The sequence below is a fragment of the Sarcophilus harrisii genome, chromosome 3 (genome assembly GCF_902635505.1).
Source record: "Sarcophilus harrisii chromosome 3, mSarHar1.11, whole genome shotgun sequence".
In the NCBI taxonomy this organism is placed as follows: Eukaryota; Metazoa; Chordata; class Mammalia; order Dasyuromorphia; family Dasyuridae; genus Sarcophilus; species Sarcophilus harrisii.
In genome coordinates, this window is record NC_045428.1 from 160,075,871 (window position 1) to 160,093,450 (window position 17,580).

At 33.4% G+C, this 17,580-nt stretch overlaps 1 protein-coding gene and 1 long non-coding RNA gene across 2 annotated transcripts in view; one reads left to right on the top strand and one right to left on the bottom strand.

Annotated features, from left to right (window-relative positions):
* The window catches only part of MYO16 (myosin XVI), a 713,480-nt gene that overhangs the window by 369,703 nt on the left and 326,197 nt on the right, over positions 1-17,580 (top strand). The gene's annotated exons all lie outside the window — the stretch shown is intronic.
* The window catches only part of LOC116422280, a 68,079-nt gene continuing 51,514 nt past the window's right edge, over positions 1,016-17,580 (bottom strand). Inside the window, exon 3 of the long non-coding RNA XR_004232852.1 lies at positions 1,016-1,244. This is a non-coding gene — a long non-coding RNA (uncharacterized LOC116422280). The remainder of the gene's footprint in view (positions 1,245-17,580) is intronic.

Consider the following 17,580-nt stretch of genomic DNA (forward strand, 5'->3'; position numbering starts at 1 on the left):
GGGAGAAAAGGAGAGAGGACGAAAAAAGAGAAAGAAAAAAGAAGGAAGAGGGGAAAGAGAGATAGACTGACAGTGACAGAGAGATAGAGAAAAAGAGAGAAAGAGAGAGAATTTTTTTTTCTTTTCTATGAGAAATGATGGGAGGCCAAGCAAGAACAATTTACTAGCTTTCTCTGTAAATGGTATTGTCTTTATGGATGTCAACTGTTATGTTTCGCCTTATCTGGTTTCTGTTTACATATTAAACAATCCTAAGTGAAAGGCAGCTTTTCCACACAATACAGAATATATTGTTCCTTTGTATTCGCATGGCAGATTAAAGACTAAACATAATAATATGGTGTTTGTAGTCTATAATCCTCTGACTCTGTGAATGTGGTCTGCTTGTTTGTATTTAACTAGTAATATCTCCTATTTATATTTGATCTTTCATCCCCAGAGCACTTTATGTACACATAGGCAAGCGCACAAAAGGATCATTTCACCTTACACTGAGATGCAAACCCTGCTGATCCTGGGCACTACCAGCTGTTTTAATGCGGAAGGCAGCAGCAAGACATAGCAGGTTAGGGCAGGAAGAAGACTATAGGCCCTTAAAATACTAATCCTACTTTTTAGCAAAAGATTGCTGATTTATAGTTGATATTCAAATCACTACTGTGGTACACCTGCAATAAATATGCCAAGGAGATGGCATAACCTGATCTGTAATGCTTGCAAAATGCCTTCTTTCATAGAATTCACATGAAAGAAAATTGCTGGATAGACTTTTCTGTTAACAAATAAGAACTTTCATCAAATATAATGCTGCAGGCTAGCTTTTCCCTAATGTTCACAGGTAGAAGGGACTCTTCCAAGTATCCTCTAGTCTTCTTAAACTTCTTAAATAAATAAATAAATAGAGCTATATGGGAGGGAAGGGTATTGAGGGAATTCCTGAAGCAATGATCTAACCTGGAAGTTATGTCTTCACAAGTAGCCAGTGTCCCTTTCTAGGGCAATCATTATAAAGAAATACAAGATTTCACTGAGGGGAACAGAAGCACATATTGACCAAGCTTGTTTGTAACTGACCCATTTTAATGAAGGTTAAATGACAGCTAAAATCCTTTCTCCTCTACAGGACAAGCAGTGTTTTACATTGACTTAACTGAACCCGTGCTGCTAATTTGATAAGCTTCTTTCTTTATAAATGAAAACAGGATGGTGTTCTATGAATGCAGGTGTACTTTCCCTTGGCTGACCTGTAAAGGAGAGAGAGAGAGAGAGAGAGAGAGAAAGAGAGGCTTGCAAACTGAATCAGACAATACGATCAATGAGCTGATTTATATTTATATGCATGTACATATATATATATATATATATAGTTATACATATTGAATGTGTACAATATATAAATATCCTGATAGTTATAGAAAATGGGGGGGAAAGAAACAAGGGATTATTTGAGTATTTTCAGAAGAAATGTCAGAAAATCTAGATAGAGTGATGATATGGGAAATTTGACTTTACTTGGCATACAGTATAATCTGCTTTGTCAGCATGCTCATTTGCAAAGGATTACTATTATTAAATTGATAGAAATGTATTGTGAAATAGGAATAAAAGGCCTACATCTAGAAATTGGGGCAGTTGGTGGCATAGAGGATAGATATCTGAGATTGGAGTCAAGAAGAATTGAGTTCAAATACTGCCTAAGATACTAATTATGTGGCATTGGGTAAGTCAATCAAGCTATTTGTCTAAGTTTCCCCATCTGCAAAATGGAACAATACTTCCAAGATTGTTTGTGAGGACCAAATGAGATAAAAATCATAAAGCGCTTAGCACAGTGCCTGGTCCATAGTGAGAGCTATATAGATATATTATTAATTAATTATTACCTAAAAACCAAGATTCATACATAAGAGGAATAGATTTCAAATGAAATTTATTTTGAAGGATGAAGTTAAATGATTTGTCAGAGGAGGCATTTGAATCCAGGTATTCTGAATTCATTGTACTCATGTAAATCTACAGAGAGAGGTTCTTTTTTGGCTGTTGTTCTTTCCACGTAATAGTATTCTATTTTTTGCAATTATATTAAAGTTTTTTTTATTTTAGAATTTATATTTATAAGATTTTGATTTTCATTTCTTTTTTTTCTCCTTCCATCTCTCCCCCCTTCCCAAGATGGCAAGCAATCTGATCTAGGTTATACATATATAATAACATTAAATATATTTCCACATTAATCATGTTGTGGACAAAGAATGAGAACAAACCATAAGATTGAAAAAAATTGAAAATGGTATATTTTGGTGAAGCAGAGATTTTTTAACCTTGATGGCTAGTAAATGATCTCCAGGTCAGTACACTGCTGCATATGTTGCAACATTCATAACTTAGGGAGGAACATATTTCCACTTGGGAGAAAGACACATGACATTTTCTGAAAATTCATTGTTAAAAGACTTTCAAGAATGACAAGGCATAGTCTTGAGTAAGTCAGTTTTCTTGAATAGGAATAAACCAAGACAAATTACTGAATCACACAATCATGATAGTAAATACCAAAATACCAAGTACTCCATGAATAAACTTCTGAGTATAGGGAAATTTCAAAAGCCTCCATATCTGAACAGATTCAGAGAAAGACTGATTAAGTTGAAGGAAGTTTGTGGAGATAAGTTATATTTGTCAGTGTGTTGGGACCATTTCAATTATTGTAGTCCAAATACAAATTTAGTAAGACATATGAAAATTAAATTTCACTTTATCATGCAAATGGAAAAAATCTATATAAGAATAATTTACAGAGGGAAGAAAGACATCCACCATGAATTTTAATATGTATTTTATAATTAATTTAATTTTCTTCTGAACAGTTGATACTTATTTTTTGCCTTGAAAATATGCATGATTCTTATAATTTCTTTTGTTGTTATAGTACTGGAAAGTTGCTGCCTGTGGTTGGTAACATACTTCTCTCAGAGTTTCACTTTCTCCACCACTAGAATGAGAATATTGCACTAAATGACCTTTATATTACCTCTCACCTCTAAATTTATGATCTAATGAAATAGACATGGCTGCTTATGAGATTTTTAATGTGCTAGTACAATTATAATTATCACACAAAATAAAAAGTATGAATAAACAATGTTTTTACTAAGGACATGCACACAAATATGCCTGACCAGACCAGATCTAAAAAATTGTATTCAGGTCCTGGCACTAAACTTTAAAAGGAACATTGATACAAAGATTTGCTCAGTGAGTACTGATCAGAATAATTAGGAGACTCAGAATCATAATATTTGGAACTAAGAATAGTAAAACTACAAGAGAAAAGTGATAGTTATCTTTAAATGTGAAGAACTAAGTCAACTGAATAAAATATAAAGGGAAACAACACCTGAAGTAATATAAAGAATTACTTCCTGAGTTTCTGGACTTCTGAGAGCCAAGATGGCAGAGTAAGCTCTAAATTTCCATAACTCTCCCAGATTCACCTTCAAACAAAACAGTGCCCCAAACAAATCTTGAAACAGCAGAAACAGAAAAAAAAGGGGGTGGGGTGGGGATGAAACAATATTTTAGGCCAAGAAATTTGGAAAATAGGCAAAAAAAATCTCTCTAACTTGGGTAAAAGGGGAACACAATCAGGGATAGGAAGCATACAGACAAGCTAATACTGAGCCCCACCTCAGCAAATTAGAAAGGCTTCTGAGGTCCAATACCATATATCAGCAAAACCAGGACCACCCCCCCCCACCCCCCCCACCCCCGCCTTGCCTCCCATATGCCTCAGCATATTCAGGGAATTATGCAGACAGCACTTCTAAGGACTTCTTCATGGTTCATTGTAGCCCCAGACAAACAAGTAGTCATTAATATTATGGTTGTCTAAGCAAATGGGCAACTGCCAGAGCTTGGGGCTCCTCCATGTGCTTTATGGGAAAATATAGAAACATTTTCCATAGGCCTCAGTACATGCCAAAAACCTGGTTCAGCACCAGGTAAGTTGCAAATTCCCTTTGATTTTCAGGATTAGCCACCCTCACCTCACCCACTCTGCTGAATGCCAAATATAAGAGTCCCCTCTGGGTCTCAAGGCAACATTAATTTAGTACCAGCTAAAATTAAGACTGCAGTCACTGGCACAAGAAGTGTAAGATATTCCCTTTCTACTCCAGAGTAGCACTCCAGGAGGAGAAGTCAAATTTCAAAGAAAGTTTAAGAAGCCTCCCCCCCCCCCAAAAAAAAAAAAAATGAGGAAATAACAACAATAAAAAAAAAATCTAACAGTTACTATGGTGACAGGGAAGACTAAAGCACAAATTCAGAAAAAGAAACAGTGTTCAAATACGTATGGACAAAATTCCATAGAAAAATAGGAAGCAGTCAAATTCCTAGAAAGAACTTATGGAAGAGTTCAAAAAAGAGCTTAAAAATCATAGAAGAGAGTTGGGGGAAAAAAAAAAAACTTGGAAAAGAAATGAGAGTGATGCAAGAGAATTATGAAAAAAACAGTCAACAGTTTAGTAAAAGAAAACAACTGCTTAAAAATAGAATTGGCCAAATAGAAAAGGAGATAGGAAAAATCCACTGATGAAAACAACTTCCTAAAAAGTAGAATTAAATGAATAGAAAATGAAATACAAAAGCTATCTGGAGAAAATACCTCCTTAAAGAATTGGGGAAATGGAAGTTAATGACTTTATGAAACATCAAGAATTAATCAAATAAATTAAAAAGCATGAAAAAATAGAAGAAAATACAAAATACCTCATAGAAAAAGCAGCTGACCTGTAAAATAGAACCAAGGAGAGACAATGTTAGAATCATTAAACTACCTAAAAACCATAATCAAAAGAAGGATCTAGACAGCATCTTTCAAGATATTATCAAAGAAACCTGCCCTCATTTTCTGGAACCAGAGGCTAAAATAAGCATGGAAAAAATCCACTGATCAATACTGGAAAGAGATTCCAAAATAAAAAAAATCCAAGAAACATTATGACTAAATTTCAGAAATATCAAGAAAAATACTGCAGGCTACCAGAAAGAATTAAAATATTGAGGAGCCACATATCTTATCAGCTATAATATTAGCTGCAGATCATGGAATATATTTTGAAAGGCAAAGGAGCTAAAACTACAACTAAGAATCACCTACCTACTAAGAATCAAATTAAGCATAATACTTAAAGGGGAAAAATGGTCATTCAATGAAATATAAGGATTTCAAACCTTCATAAGGAGAAGACCAGAATTGACCAAAAAAAATTGATCTTTAATATGAAGACCTAAGAGAAGCCTAACAAAAGAAAAATTATAAAATATATACAATTAACAATATAGTTAGTATGAATACGCAGAGAATGTATATGTGGTGAATTTGAAGGAATGACATTAAATTTAAGGGATGGGAAAGAGAATACTATATATAGAAGGAAGGAAGAGGTAGAATTGTTAAGTTGGGAAGAAGGGAACCCAAAAGTTCTCCATACTGGTGTAGTGAGGTGTCTCAAAATAATTTACAAACTTGAACCTATCTCCTAATCAAGGGGCAAAGTTTTATTGCTGTATAATACCACTACAAAGTGAACTGAATTTTAAGGGATTTTAGAGTGAAACAGAAGCAAAGGAAATATATTTATCCAGCTTTCAACCATAGACATGCTAATTCAATGGCTTATAGATAGGAAGGAGTGGTCTCTAAAAGGAGTGATTCTTGTTTGATCAGATTATTACTGACAAGATTACCAGTCAGCAAAGAATTGAGGAGTGGTCTCATTCACTATTATCTGTGGAGTTTGATCTGTGAGAGTTTCCTGAGGCCAGAAGGTATCTGACTAAGGAGTGGTCAGAATCAGACAGATTAGGCATGGGAGTTTCCTGAGGCAGATTGCAAAGATTTAAGACTACTGATTTATTGTTTAGAACAGAAGGCCCTGTAAAATCAGGGAACCACACAATCATATTATAGCAGAATGGGGTACATTATTTCACATGAAAAGGCATAAAAGATATATGAAGGGAGAAAAAGGAAGGTAGGCAATGGTTATTGCTTGAAATTTATTCTCCTAGAGATCGACTCAAGGAGGGAATAGTATGCACAATCACTTGAATATAGAAATCTGTTACTGGGCAGGAAAAGTAGGATGAGAGAAAATTAAGTAAAAGATGAATGGACTCACAGAAGAGAGGGTAGATCCAAGGAGGTGATAGACAAGAACAAACCTTGTCAAGGAGGGAAATGGTGGAAAGGGAAGAGAGGACAAATAGGAGGAAAATTAGGGTTGAGGGAAATGAACAGTTAGTAGTGCACTGTGAATGTGAATAAGATGAAATCTCCCATAAAAAGAAATGGATAGCAGAGTGGATCAAAAACCAGAATGCTATAACATGCAGTTTTCAAGAAACAAATTTGAAGAAGAGATATACACAGATTAAAAATTAAGGGACTGCAGCATTATCTATTATGCTTAAGCAAACAAAAAAAAAAATCAGGAGTAGCAAGCTTAATCTCAAAGTAAAAGAAAAAATAGAACTAATTAAAGGATATAAGGAAGGAAACTTATCTTCTAAAAATGTACCTTAGATGATGAAATAATATCATTATTAAACAAATAAGCATCAATTGATATGCATCAAGTGGTACAGTATCCAAATACTTAAAATGGAAGTTAGGTGAGTTCCAGGTTCATGACCAAAAAAGAGAGAGCATTATGAAATAAAAAAAAAAAAAGTTGATTAATTATATTAAATTAAAAAAAATACTTTTGTACAAACAAAACCAATGCAACCAAGATTAAAAAGAAAGCAGAAAATTGGGAAACAATGTTTATGAAAAGTGTCTAATTTCTCAAATATGTAGAGAATTCAGTCAAATTTCTAAGAATGCAAATCAATTTCCCAATTGATAAATAGTTAGAGGATATGAATAGTCATTTTTCAGATGAAGAAATCTTTAGACATGTAAAGAAGTCCTCTAAACCATTTTTAATTAGAATAATATGAATTAAAATAATTCTTAGGTACCACCTCATCCTTCTCAGACTGGCTAATATGACAAAAAAGGAAAATGATAACTTGGGAGAACATGTGGGAAAATTGGGACAGAAATGCTTTGCTGGTGGAACAGTGAGCTAATTCAATCATTCTCAAAGAGCAAATTGGAAGTATGTCCAAAGGGTAACCAAACTGTGCTTACCCTTTAATCTAGCAATACACTAGGTCTCTGTCCCAGAGAGTTCATCAAAAAGGTAAAGGAGCTACAAATGGAAAAATATTTATATCAGTCCTTTACAAGATGAAAAAATATGGGACACTGAGGATATGCCTATCAATTGGGAAATGGCTGAATAAACTCTGGTGTGTAAATAAAGAAATACTATTGTGCAATAAGAAATTAGAACCAGGCAAATTTCAGAAAAACCCAGAAAGTCTTGTACAAACTGAAGTAAGTGAAATGAGAACTGAAAAGACATTGTACATAGGTATCACCAACATTGTTTGATTTTCAATTATAAATGTCTCAGCTTTTCTCAGCAACACAATAATCTAAGGAAAATGAATAGAACACATAAAAGAAAATGCTATCCAGATCCAGATAAAAAAACTGATAGACTCTGAATGCAAATTTAAAGATAATTTTTCACTTACTTTTTTCTTTTTCATGTTTTTTTCCCTTTTGTTCTATTTATTTTTTCACAACTGTGATTAATATGGAAATATGTTTTATATGATAGCACAGCTCCTATATCAAATTGTCTACCATTTAAGGAAGAAGGGTGAGGTAGGCGTGAGGGACAAAGAGATTTGGAATTCAAAATTTTGTAAAAATGAATAATAAAAATTGTCTTAAGATGTAATTGGGGAATAAAATCAAATAATATTAAATCTATACAAAAGAATTACTTCTTAAAATATTCAGCCTCTTGAAAGTGATGATTAGTTTTCCAATCTTTTGAGATATCCAGATACAGATACTTCATATATTTCATGAAATATTTCATATATTTGGTTCAAAATCAGTGCCCAGTCAGTTCCAAATAATTATCAACATCAATACAATAGGAATAAAAAGAAGTTTACAATTCTTTAAAGTTGGGGAAGCTGAATGACTAGATGGATAGAGTGTTGGGCCTGAAAACTAGAAGTCTCATCTTCCTCAGTTGAAATCTGAAGTCATCTTTTTGCTTTAGTTCCTCCTTTGTTAAATGAGATTGGAGAAAGATATAGCAAAGTATTTCTGTATTCTTGCCAAGAAAACCCCAAATAAGGTCATAAAGAGCAGAATACAACTAAAACTACTGAACAGGGAGAAAGTTTGCAAATAGCATTGTACATTGTTTCATTTGATTCTCCCAATACTATAGTTAACAGGTGCCGTTAATACCCTGTTTTACAGATTGATAAACAGCCTGAAAAAGACTAAAAAAGAAATGTAACTTCATCTCCTCAGCTAATAAATATCTGAAGCAACATTTTAACTGAGATTTTCCTTACTCAGAGTCAAGACTGTATCTATTTTGAAATGGCGACACTGTATCCATCTTGTTTCCTATATTATATATATATGCTCTATAACAGGCCAGGCACAAATAGTTCTTGTGAACATTTGGAGTGGGTTCTCTAAGTTTGCACATCTTGAATCTCTTTTGAGCTACTGTGTGAAAGAACCGGGGATACACATATAAAAGCCACACAGTATCTGCCCTAAGAAGCTTCCATTTGAATGGAGAAATCAAAATAGAGGAGATATTTTGGACAGGAAAGCTAGAAGAATACTGTGTTGAAAAATAGAGCACTTAAGATTTTCTTTCTTTTTTTTCTTCTTCTTTTTTTTTTTTTAATTTAATAGCCTTTTATTTACAGGTTATATGCATGGGTAACTTTACAGCATTAACAATTGCCAAACCTCTTGTTCCAATTTTTCACCTCTTACCCCCCACCCCCTCCCCCAGATGGCAGGATGACCAGTAGATGTTAAATATATTAAAATATAAATTAGATACACAATAAGTATACATGACCAAACCGTTATTTTGCTGTATAAAAAGAATCAGACTCTGAAATAATTGTACAATTAGCTTGTGAAGGAAATCAAAAATGCAGGTAGGCATAAATATAGGGATTGGGAATTCAATGTAATGGTTTTTAGTCATCTCTCAGAGTTCTTTCTCTGGGCATAGCTGGTTCAGTTCATTACTGCTCCATTGGAAATGATTTGGTTGATCTCCTTGCTGAGGATGGCCAGGTCCATCAGAACTGGTCATCATATAGTATTGTTGTTGAAGTATATAATGATCTCCTGGTCCTACTCATTTCACTCAGCATCAGTTCGTGTAAGTCTCTCCAGGCCTTTCTGAAATCATCCTGTTGGTCATTTCTTACAGAACAGTAATATTCCATAATATTCATATACCACAATTTATTCAGCCATTCTCCAACTGATGGACATCCATTCAGTTTCCAGTTTCTAGCCACTACAAAAAGGGCTGCCACAAACATTCGTGCACATACAGGTCCCTTTCCCTTCTTTATAATCTCTTTGGGATCTTTGGGATATAATCCCAGTAGTAACACTGCTGGATCAAAGGGTATGCACAGTTTGATAACTTTTTGAGCATAGTTCCAAACTACTCTCCAAAATGGTTGGATTCGTTCACAACTCCACCAACAATGCATAAAATTTTCTTTCTAGAAGTGATAGTATTGATCAAATTATGGTTTACATAACAGTAACTGGAAATAATATAAACACACACACACATATATATATACACACATACATATACATACACACACATATGTATGTGTATGTGTACACCCACATATAATTGTGCTTATAGAGACTTCATTTTTATAATTGGCCATATAAAAGGTTGTATTCAAACACCTACAAATATAGTGTGTTGTACTATTGTCTTATGCATAGGAATCCTGTAATGAAGTTTTTCCTTTGGTCCTCAATATTAACAGAACAGGAATGCAGCAACTCAGAAGTTGTAGGGCATGTCTCCTTTAGCTTGGGTATATGAAGATGCAAAGATTGTGAGGGGGGAAAGCATCACTGTTTTTTGTTTGTTTTGAGATAAAAAGGCAAGCATTATAAAAAGAGGTAGATTTGACCTTTGCTAAAGTGAGTGATTAATACAGTGTCTAGAACTTTGTTACTCAGTTTTTTCAATCACCAGGGACTCTTTGTGACCCAATGGACTATAGAATATTAGTACTGTCCATGGGATTTTCTTGACAAAGATAATGGAGTGGTTTGCCATTTCCTTCTTCAATGAATTAAGGCAAGCACATATTAAGATTTGCCTAGGATCTCACAATCTGAAGTGTCTGAAGCCACATTTGAACTCAGGTCTTCCTGACTCTGGGACCAATGATGTATCCATGATCTAGCTAAACCATCTAGCTGTCTAGAACATAGTAATCTCTTGATAAATGTTTATTGATTATCTGACTGCAGAGTTATGGCATAAAGGTGTTTAGTAAAGTTTAGGAAGTAAAATTGCCCCAAAGAAGATGAGAATTCTGAGAGATAGTTGAAGGAACTGCATATTCTAGGCCTTTGTAATCTCTTCCTTGAATGTACAAATATAGGAAACAGAATGCTGAATTCTCAGAACAGTCAACTGTACAGTTTGACTAGAATACAGATAGGAGATGAGCAATATTTTTAAAAATAGTGAAAGTAGCAAAATTCCTAGGATTAGGACTTTGATTTTATTGTTTTCTTTTTTCAAAATGACTTTTCCAACTTATCCCTTATCTTCTTCCAGTTACTGTTATGATAACCATAATTGAATCAGCACTGCCACTACTTCTAGAAAGGAAATATCAATTAAGTGCTTTATTTTTAAAGACAATATTCCTCTAGCTTTCCTTTCCAAAATATTTCCTCTATTTTGATTTTTTCCCTATTAAAAAGGAAAATTCTTAGGGCAGGTAGTGGTTGGCTTTTGTACATGTATCCCCAGTGTTTTCACATTGTGAAGTAGCTCAAAAAAGACTCTGGGTGTGCAAATTTAGAGAACTCACAATCAAAGACTGTGCCCAAACTGTTGCAGAGCATCTTGAACTTATATTGGCCTAATCAGCCACAGTCAGACATACTGTATCTTGACTCTAACAGTGATATCATTTTGGCTCTCTTGAAGAACAAATGAAAACTGCCATCAAACCAACAAATCAAGCAATCAACTCATTATAAGTGCTTACTGTAGTTTTTTTTTTTTTTTCATTTTTTTTTTTTTTCTAGAGGCAATAGGAATCTCTTTGAGCTTATTTTTTAATCATGGGAGTGCCAGTGATCAACCTTATGAAGATTGCTATTAACAACTATATGGATTGAGACACAGGGCAATAGGAAGCAGGGAGACATTGATTAGAATAGCCAACTACAAATGTAAAGAGGACTTGAACATGGATAGTGAATACATAAGTAGAGAAAAGGAATTATATGTAAGATCTGGAATTGATCAAATATGGTAGTTGAGAGAAAGCGAGGAATCAAGAATATTCAAAGGTTAAAAATCTGGATAATTGGGAGAAGAATAGGGTCTTCAATTGAAAAAGGGATGAATAAAGGAAGGACAAGTTCAATCAGGGCACATGAGTTCTACTTTGGGCATTTAGTTTTAGATGCTAAAGGGATAATTAGTTGAGTATGTATAAAGGAAGTTGACAGTGTGGGACTGTAGCTCAAGACAGAGATCAGGGCTGAATATATAGATTTGAGGATCATTTGCAGAGAAATGATCATTGAACCAATGGGAGCCAAAGGGATTGACAAAAGACAGTATAAGGAAAGAGAGGGAAAAGCCAAGAAAAGCGATCTGCCTAATCACACTTTGATCTGAAAAATATCCATATGGAACAGTTAAAGAAGGACCACAATAGTTAATAGAGGAGAATATTTAATTTCAAAGATGGAGGAAGGAAGGAAGGAGGAAGAAGACTGAGAAAAACCATCATATTTAATAGCAGAGGTTATTGCTTATCTTTGGTACGTTGTTTCAGAAGATCAGTAAACCAGGTTACAAGAGATGGCAAGAGAATATCTAGAAAGTGGAGGTATAATAGACAACTCTAGGAATTTAACAATAAAATAGAGGAAAGTTATGAGACTTATTATAATGATCATGATAACTAATCATCATAATAACATTTTATTGATTAAAAGACACTTTAGAAATATTTAGACATATTTTCAAGTTTTTTTCTCAACAACTAGTGAGAGATGCTATTATTACTTCATAAAACACATCTTATGAAGTACTATCTATGTAGCTAGAGGTATAGATACACTTTTTTTTTTATTTAATAGCCTTTTATTTACAGGATATATACATGGGTAACTTTACAGCATTAACAAATTGCCAAATCTCTTGTTCCAATTTTTCACCTCTTACCCCCCCACCCCCTCCCCTAGATGGCAGGATGACCAGTAGATGTTAAGTATATTAAAATATAAATTAGATACACAATAAGTATACCTGACCAAAACATTATTTTGCTGTAGAAAAAGAATCAGACTCTGAAATATTGTACAATTAGCTTGTGAAGGAAATCAAAAATGCAGGTGTGCATAAATATAGGGATTGGGAATTCAATGTAACGGTTTTTAGTCATCTCCCAGAGTTCTTTTTCTGGGCATAGCTAGTTCAGTTCATTACTGCTCCATTAGAAATGATTTGGTTGATCTCGTTGCTGAGGATGGCCTGGTCCATCAGAACTGGTCATCATATCTATATAATATCATTCCATCTTTTACATATCATAGAAAATGACACCAATTTTTACTATAAATGAGTTGTAACATAAGCTCAACATTTAGATATATCAATTATCTATTGTAAGGAACAATTTCCCTTACTTAATCACATTTGCTACAATTCATCAAAATATTTCTTAATATTTTTCATGGTTTGCTATTCACTTCTAACCTACATGCATTATACATGACCTGCTTCCATTATAAGAATTATATTTACCTCCAAATAACCTAGTCTCTTTTGATCATTTCAACAGTTTTATAAAGTTATAAAAATACTCTGGAAATTTAAGAGAAAAAAATGATCCAGAGTTCTTAGGGAGACTACACAGTACTGAGAGACTGATACACTAAATTTGACTTTAGAATTTGCCATCAACTAGATCTATGACCACGGCCAATTCTCTCTCTCTCTCTCTCTCTCTCTCTCTCTCTCTCTCTCTCTCTCTCTTTCTCTTTTTTAATTATAATAACTTTTTATTGACAGAACCCATGTCAGGGTAATTTTTTTTTTTACAACATTATTCCTTGCACTCACTTCTGTTCCGATTTTCCCCTTCTCCCTCCACCCCCTCCCCTAGATGGCAAGCAGTCCTATATATGTTGAATATGTTGCAGTATATCCTAGATACAATATATGTGTGCAGAACCAAACAGTTCTCTTGTTGCACAGGGAGAATTGGATTCAGAAGGTAAAAATAACCCAGGAAGAAAAACAAAAATGCAAAGTTTACATTTATTTCCCAGTGTTCTTTCTTTGGGTGTAGCTGCTTCTGTCCATCATTGATCAATTGAAACTGAATTAGGTATCTTTGTCAAAGAAATCCGCTTCCATCAGAATACATCTTCATACAGTATCTTTGTTGAAGTATATAATGATCTCCTGGTTCCGCTCATTTCACTTAGCATCAGTTCATGTAAGTCTCTCCAAGCCTCTCCAAGCTCTGTATTCATCCTGCTGGTCATTTCTTACAGAACGATAATATTCCATAACATTCATATACCACAATTTACCCAACCACATGGCCAATTCTCTTACCTTACTGGGATAAAGTCTATTTCTGTGTAAGAAGAGGAGGTTGTGAAAAGTCCTACATGAATGGAGTAAAGTAAAATGCATTGTATACAAAATATAACAATGTTGTATCATGATCAGCTGTGAATGATTATTATCATCAGCAATACAATGATCCAAAACTACTCTGAAGAACTTATGATGAAAAATGCTATTCATACCCAGAGAAAAAAGTGGTTGTGTCTAAATAGAGATTGAAGGAAACTTTTTTTCATTTTTGCTTTATTTTTCTTGAAGGTTTTTTTTTTGGGGGGGGGGGTATGTTTTCTTATGCAACATGACTTTTATGGAAATATTTTGCATAATTTCACATGTGCCTTCTTAATGGGGAGTGAGTGTAGAAAGTAAGGAAAAAAGCTGGAACTCAATGTTTTACAAACAAATGTTAAAATAAATTGTTTTACATATAAAACAATAATAAGAGGAGGTTAGACCAGGAAAACTCCAAAGTCTCTTGCAGCTTTAATATGCTCTAACAATGAAAATTGAAAATGTGAAAATTCACACATTTACCATTTTCTCTTAAGAATGAATTAATCGAATTTTTTATGAAGTGTAGTATAAGATAGGCTTTGGTATGCTTATTTATTCTTCAGCACTTACACTATGTCAAGAAATAGTTAAATGGACACTTTCCATTTTCTGTTAAAAAAAAAAGTCAAATTGACATTACCCTGGTATACCTTGAGCCTCCTATTTTGAGGTATAGTTCTGTTGATATTTCTTAATAGATCTATTTGTAGAAAAAGAACACACTAATGACACCAACGAGGTGGATAATAGTATCTGGAATCCCAAATTAGCTGCATGAAACATCATGTTCTTTGCTGAGTCATCTTTTCACCAGATTTCAGGCTATAAAAGAAAACTTGAACAAAACAAAATCCCAAAGAGCCATTAACAAAAACAGTATTTTTTAAAAAAGTTTAGGGCAAAACTTTGCTAGTGTGATGTCAATTTTGTTTATGTTTTCTTTATGAATTCTTTTTATAATTTTTATTTCAAATCATGATCATAAGAGAAGGGAAGGTAGGTAGCTGCTCAGGAAAGTAGTAGGGATACTATTTAAAAAAAATAAATATACATATTTCAATGCCAGAAAATTCAGTCTCTTTGAATTGATAGATAATTGAAGAGGCTCTGGACATTCATATCTCTGACAAATAGACATCTGGATTATTAAAGCCCTTTAGTAATGATGAATACACTAGTTCCATGAGAAATCTCATTTCACTATTAACTCGAATTTCTTCCTTACTTATTTTGACCCTAAATATGTCTCTTTAATACATATCCATATAGACATACACATGTGGACACGCATGCATATATGCATGTACATGTATGTACACACAGGTATGTGCTTATGTTGCATGCACATGCATGTTTATGCATATGTGTGTATGTTTACAACTATGCTTTTTATATTTATTAACTTTTATATATATATATATATATATATATATATATATATATATATATATATAATTTGAATGTCATCACCACCATGGTTGTCTTTTTATAAATAAGTTTAATTCCTTGAACTCACTTTTAAAATGGCATGCCCAAAGCTAGACACATATAAGTTGACCAGGTTACAGGAGAAGACTATCAGAATTTGTTTCACGTTTTGCTTTTAGTTTTGGTTTTGGTTTGTATTGTTTTTAGCCATATATTGGTTGGTGAACTTGATTTTAATTTCAGGAAAATTTTAAGAATGATTATTATTGGAACAGTTTGTGAGCAAGTACTTAGAAAGGGAAAAAGTGATCACTTCATATTGGCATTCCTTCCCTAAGAAAAAATCATACCAAAATAGTATAATTTCTTTCAAGGAGAATGATATTAGTATAATGTTCAGAATTTTGTTCACGAAAGTCCCAATTTTCTGGAGACAACTTTGTTCCCAGTGATTTCAGGACTTTACATCTTAACTATCCTCTCACTGAAGGGACCAAGGGAATCTGGAGCCAGCTTGAACTGGTTCAACTGAGGATAATTTTTTTTTATATAAACATTAACAATTGGGAAATAGTCAAATGCTATAAATTAGGTCTTTGTTTATTGTTTTGTTGTTTGTCTAGGCTTAAGAAAGTGATGGAAAAAATGTTAGCAATGCTTTAAAGTGTATAATACATGTATTTTTCCTCTTCCCCCTCAGAAAGTTTCTTGTTAAATGTTTATATCACACTCTTTTTGTGAAGGTGAGTTATTGGTTAAATATGCAAAGATTGGTTCATAATCAGGTCCATAGTAGTATTTTTCACAGATTCCTCTTCCTTCTGAAAGTTGAAATTATTAGCAAGGCAAGTGAAGAATTTATCTAGTGGATAAAAATCTTCAATATTATCCATGGAGAGTTAAAGCCCAACATTACAATCATACTTGTTTTAAATCACTTTTGTAATTGATCTTGTAAGTTGCACAGACATGTATGCTTTTAGTTAGGAATATAACTTGTGTTTGCTCAGCCTTGTGAATAGAATAATGAATTCAGCACAGAAATAAGTTCAATTGTGTGGGAATGCATATAATTCCTCTGTGTTACTATTAGGAACTCACCACATTTCCTCTTTCAGTATAGCCCATCTATAATAAGTTCCCACCATCTTTGTCTCCTATATCCTTGACCCAAATGACAACTGTCTTCCATTTGGTATAGATATTTATTTTGTGATGAGTCAGAAACAGAAAAGCTTCTGGTGGGCAGTGATGCAAAGGGATTTAATAAAATCCTCCACAATTTAAACTCTTTCCAAAGCTTTACTTTTTCAGCAATGTGTGAAACAAGCACAAGTACCTTTCCTAAAACAAGTATAATCATCAAACCCAACGACAAGATTAAGGAACAGATCATGTAACTGAAAAAAAGAACAGGTGATCTGTTTGATGTTTGCATTTGTCATTGAATAGCTATGTCATAGGATTGTAGATTTAAAGATCACTTATACCACACCTTTGTTTTAGGAAAACAGAGACCCAAGAAGTTAGAGGAAGTATCTAAAGAGATCAAGGAAGCTACAGAGAAGATCTTTATCCACTAAAAGCAAAAAGAAAAAGATACATTCCTGACTTCCTTGATCATAATTTCACCTCTCAGAAGAAAGATGAATCAGTGAAAAATACCATTATCGATCTAATTCTGAATAAATAAAAGGAATTCACTAATTAAGCAGAATTTAAGGCATCATTGGGGTCCAATAACTATATATCTCTATAAAGTTTATGATAGAAAAGGAGTAGAATTTCAGGTGTTAGAGATTTTTAGACATTCCCAGATCTTGAAGTGACACAAATCCTCTGGCTATTTTGTCCAATCCTTTTTTATTTTTCAGATAAAGTTAAGGAAAGTTAATATCACACATGTAATAAGTAGCAAAGCTAAGATTTGAACCCAGCCTCTTAAAAAAAAAGTCAAGTGTACTGTCTTAAGTAAATTACTTCTGATTTCTGCCCACCAGAAACTCTTTTTTTTTTTTTTTTTCTGAAAGGACTGTATTGGACTATATGTGCACTAAGACTTATTCCATCTGGATAATAGAAGGAACACTGACTGATTATAAAGAATTTGGGTTCATAATACCATCACAAGTACATGTAGGTCCTTAGGCAAATCATTTAGCTTTCTAGACCCCAGTTTTCTCATCTGAAATATATTTTAAAAATTATCCTATTGGGCTTCTACAGTCTTTTATATTTCTATTCTTGTAATTTTATAGGAAAGAAT